This window comes from Arachis stenosperma, chromosome 1, assembly GCF_014773155.1.
Source record: "Arachis stenosperma cultivar V10309 chromosome 1, arast.V10309.gnm1.PFL2, whole genome shotgun sequence".
NCBI classification, from domain to species: Eukaryota; Viridiplantae; Streptophyta; class Magnoliopsida; order Fabales; family Fabaceae; genus Arachis; species Arachis stenosperma.
This window is the reverse complement of record NC_080377.1, coordinates 93,690,757-93,695,963: the sequence shown is the minus strand read 5'-3', so window position 1 is coordinate 93,695,963 and position 5,207 is coordinate 93,690,757.

The following is a 5,207-nucleotide window of genomic DNA, read 5'->3' as shown; positions in this document are numbered from 1 at the left end:
CTACTGAGATCTCGAAAACCTTTCCGGATGAGCAATTGTTTGTTATTCAGGAAGCTCCGTGGCTTGTAGACACTGTAAACTATAAGACTCAAGGTTCTCCTTCTACCACCATGGAGAGGAAGCGTGAAAAGCTTCTCTCAATACAGAGTCAAACAAAACTCCCACATTCAAACTCTAAGTTTGGTGTTGGGAGGCCACAACCAAACTCCAAGTTTGGGGTTGAGAGGCCACAACCAAACTCTAAGTTTGGTGTTGAAAGGCTCCAATCATGCTCTGAGTATTTGTGAGGCTCCATGAGAGCCCACTGTCAAGCTACTGACATTAAAGAAGCGCTTGTTGGGAGGCAGCCCAATTTTATCTATTTATTTTCCATTGTTATTTCATGTTTTCTGTAGGTTGATGATCATGTGAAGTCACAAAAACAATTAAAAAAGCAAAAATAGAATGAAAAATAGAATGAAAAATAGCACACCCTGGAGGAGAAACTTGCTGGCGTTTAAACGCCAGTAAGGGTAGCAGAATGGGCGTTAAACGCCCAGTCTGGCACCATTCTGAGCGTTTAACGCCAGAAATGGGTACCAGACTGGCGTTTAACGCCAGAAAAGGGCAAGAAGCTGGCGTTAAATGCCAGAAATAGGCAGCAGCCTGGCGTTTAACGCCAGGATTGGCAGTAAGGGGCGTTTTGCACACCACATGGTGCAGGGATGAGAAATCCTTGACACCTCATGATCTGTGGACCCCACAGGATCCCACCTACCTCACCTTTTCTTCTCTCATCTTCACACCCTTCCATAACATTCTTCCCCAAAATAACCTCACCCAATCACCTCCAGCCCCTCCAAAACCATCTTACAAACCACCTACACCCACCCACTCAAATTCAAACCATCACTCCTTCCTTTTCCCACATCATAACCACCTAAAACTCCCCTTGGCCGAACCACTCACAGCTCTCCATCTCATCTATTTTCTTCTTCTTTTACTCCCTCTTCTCTTCTTTTGCTCGAGGACGAGCAAACTTTCTAAGTTTGGTGTGGTAAAAGCGTTGTTTTTTATTTTTCCATAACCATGTATGACACTTAAGGCCAGAGAAACCTCTAGAAAGAGGAAAGGGAAGGCAAAAGCTTCCACCTCTGAGTTTGGGAGATGGAGAGATTCATCTCAAAATCTCATCACTAAGAAAAGGATGGAGCAAACAAGAGCTTAAGCAAATTCCTCATCATGAAATCCCTGAGATGCCTCAAGGGATGCACTTTCCTCAACAAAACTATTGGGAGCAAATCAACACCTCCCTAGGAAAATTAAGCTCTAACATGGGACAACTAAGGATGGAATACCAAGAGCATTCCATCATCCACCATGAGATTAGAAAAAGATCAAAAAGCTATGAGGAAAGAGCAACAAAGACAAGGAAGAGACATGGATGAGCTCAAAAGCACTCCATAAGATCTTCAAGAGGAAGAACAAGCCGCCATCACTAAGGTGGACCCGTTCTTTAATTTCCTTGTTCTTTATTTTCTGTTTTTCAAATTTTCATGCTTTATGTTTATCTATGTTTGTATCTTTATTACATGATGATTAGTGTCTTAGTGTCTATGCCTTAAAGTTATAAATGTCCTATGAATCCATCACCTTTCTTAGATGAAAAATGTTTTAAATCACAAAAGAACAAGAAGTACATGATTTCGAATTCATCTTTGAAACTAGTTGAATTAGTTTGATGTGGTGACAATACTTTTTGTTTTCTGAATGAATGCTTGAACAGTGCATATGTCTTTTGAATTTGTTGTTTTAAGAATGTTAAAATTGTTGGCTCTTGAAAGAATGATGGAAAAGGAGAAATGTTATTGAGGATCTGAAAAATCATCAAATTGATTCTTGAAGCAAGAAAAAGCAGTGAATACAAAAAAAAAGAAAAAAAAGAAATAAAGAAAAAAAAAGAAAAAGCAAGCAGAAAAAGCCAATAGCCCTTTAAACCAAAAGGCAAGGGTAAAAATAAAAAGGATCCAAGGCTTTGAGCATCAGTGGATAGGAGGACCTACAAGAATAATATCCTGGCCTAAGCGGCTAAACCAAGCTGTCCCTAACCATGTGCTTGTGGCGTGAAGGTGTCAAGTGAAAACTTGAGACTGAACGGTTAAAGTCGTGATCCAAAGCAAGAAGAGTGTGCTTAAGAACCCTGGACACCTCTAATTGGGGACTCTAGCAAAGCTGAGTCACAATCTGAAAAGGTTCACCCAATTATGTGTCTGTGGCATGTATGTATCCGGTGGTAATACTATGGATGCCAGTCATTCTAAACTTCAAAGGATAAAGTGAGATGCCAAAACTGTTCAGAGGCAAAAAGCTACTAGTCCCGCTCATCTAATTGGAGCTAAGTTTCATTGATAATTTGGAATTTATAGTATATTCTCTTCTTTTTATCCTGTTTGATTTTCAATTGCTTGAGGACAAGCAACAATTTAAGTTTGGTGTTGTGATGAGTGGATAATTTATACGCTTTTTGGCATTGTTTTTAGTATATTTTTAGTATGTTTTAGTTAGTTTTTTATTATGTTTTTATTAGTTTTTAATTAAAAATTACATTTCTGGACTTTACTATGAGTTTGTGTATTTTTTTGCGATTTCAGGTATTTTCTGGCTGAAATTGAGGGACGTGAGCAAAAATATGATTCAGAGGCTGAAAAAGTACTGCAGATGCTATTGGATTCTGACCTTCCTGCACTAGAAGTGAATTTTCTGGAGCTACAAAATCTCAATTGGCGCGCTCTCAATTGAGTTAGAAAGTAGACATCCTGGGCTTTCCAGCAATATATAATAGTCCATACTTTGCTCAAGAATTGATGGCCCAAACCGGCGTTCTAAATCAGCTTCAGAATTCCCGGCGTTTAACGCCGGAACTGGCACAAAAGTTGGAGTTAAACGCCCAAACTGGCACAAAAGCTGGCGTTTAACTCCAAGAAAAGTCTCTACACATGAAAGCTTCAATGCACAGCCCAAGAACACACCAAGTGGACCCCGGAAGTGGATTTTTAGGTCATTTACTCATTCTTGTAAACCCTAGGTCACTAGTTCACTATAAAAAGGACTTTTTGCTATTGTATCTTCATCTCATGACACATTACACGTTTCATATTGTGTCTTCTACGGCATGAGTCTCTAAACCCCATAGTTGGGGGTGAGGAGCTCTGCTGTGTCTTGATGGATTAATGTAATTACTACTGTTTTTCATTCAATCACGCTTGCTTCTATTCTAAGATACCACTTGTTCTTCAACCTGATGAATGTGATGATCCGTGACACTCATCACCATTCTCACCTATGAACGTGTGTCTGATAACCACCTCCGTTCTACCTTCGTTTGAGTGTGTATCTCTTGGATTCCTTAAGCAGAATCTTCGTGGTATAAGCTAGAACCCATTCGCGGCCATTCTTGAGAATCTGGAAAGTCTAAACCTTGTCTGTGGTATTCCGAGTAGGATTCGAGGATTGAATGACTGTGACGAGTTTCAAACTTGCGAGTGTTGGGCGTTAGTGACAGACGCAAAAGAATCACTGGATACTATTCCGACATGATCGAGAACCGACAGATGATTAGCCGTGCGGTGACAGTGTGCGTTGAACATTTTCACTGAGAGGATGGGAGGTAGCCATTGACAACGGGGAAACCCAACATACAGCTTGCCATGGAAGGAGCCTTGCGTGCATGTAGAAGAAGACAGTAGGAAAGTAGAGATTCAAAAGATATAGCATCTCCAAAACCTCAACTTGTTCTCCATTACTTCAAAACAAGTATTTATTTCATGTTCTTTTACTTTTTACAATTAAATCTGAGAATTATTGATATCCTGACTAAGAGTTACAAGATAACCATAGCTTGCTTCAAGCCGACAATCTCCGTGGGATCGACCCTTACTCACGTAAGGTATTACTTGGACGACCCAGTGCACTTGCTGGTTAGTTGTGCGAAATTGCAAAAGTGTGATTGTGATTTCGTGCACCAGCTGCATGTTTTGGGCGTTTAACGCCCATGTGTAGCTTCTCCTGGGCGTTCAACGCCCAGCTGTTGCTTCTAGCTGGCGTTGAACGCCAGGAACTTCCTTGTCACTGGGCGTTTTTCTGAACCCCCAGGACATTGTAAATCTGGTGTTGAACGCCCAGAAGGTGCTTCTTTCTGGCGTTCAACGCCCAGAAGATGCTTTTTTCTGGCGTTGAACGCCCAGTAGATGCTTCTTTTGGGCGTTTAAACGCCCAAAATAACTCTTACTGGATTTTTCGCACCAGTGAGCTTCCTTTTGCTATTTTTATCCTCTAAATCCTTCTGTAACTCTGTGAACTCAAGCAATTGCTATTTTACCTTGAAGATAATTGACATATACCTGTAAAAATAAATTAATTAACAATTAAACTTTGTAAATGGCTGGGTTGCCTCCCAGCAAGCGCTTCTTTATTGTCTTTAGCTGGACTATTACTGAGCTTTAATCAAGTTTTAGTTTTGAGCATTCTTGCTCAAAATTGCCTTCAAGATAATGTTTGACTCTCTGTCCATTAACAATGAACTTTTTATTAGAATCATTATCCTGAAGCTCCACGTATCCATATGGTGACACACTTGTAATCACATATGGACCTCTCCACCGGGACTTCAATTTTTCGGAGAATAATCTGAGCCTAGAATTAAACAGCAAAACTTTCTGCCCTAGCTCAAAGACTCTGGATGACAGCTTCTTATCATGCCATTTTTTTGCTTTCTCTTTGTAAATTTTTGCATTCTCGAAAGCATTGAGTCTAAATTCCTCTAGCTCATTTAACTGGAGCAATCATTTTTCTCCAGCTAACTTGGCATCAAGGTTTAGGAATCTGGTTGCCCAGTAGGCCTTATGTTCCAGTTCCACTGGCAAGTGACAGGCTTTTCCATACACGAGCTGGTATGGAGAAGTTCCTATAGGAGTCTTGAATGCTGTTCTGTATGCCCATAGAGCATCATCTAAGCTTCTTGCCCAATCCCTTCTGATGACAAGTCATCATATACCCATTTTTCAAGCTTATTTCACTTGTTTTGTTAGCATTTATGCACTTTCTTGTATCCTAAGTAAGTGATTTAGAGTGAAAATGCATAACTTCTTTAAATCAAGCAACCACCATGAAATTAATGATAATCCATGAGGTTTAAGCTAATTTTAATTGAATTTTAATTGATTTATAAA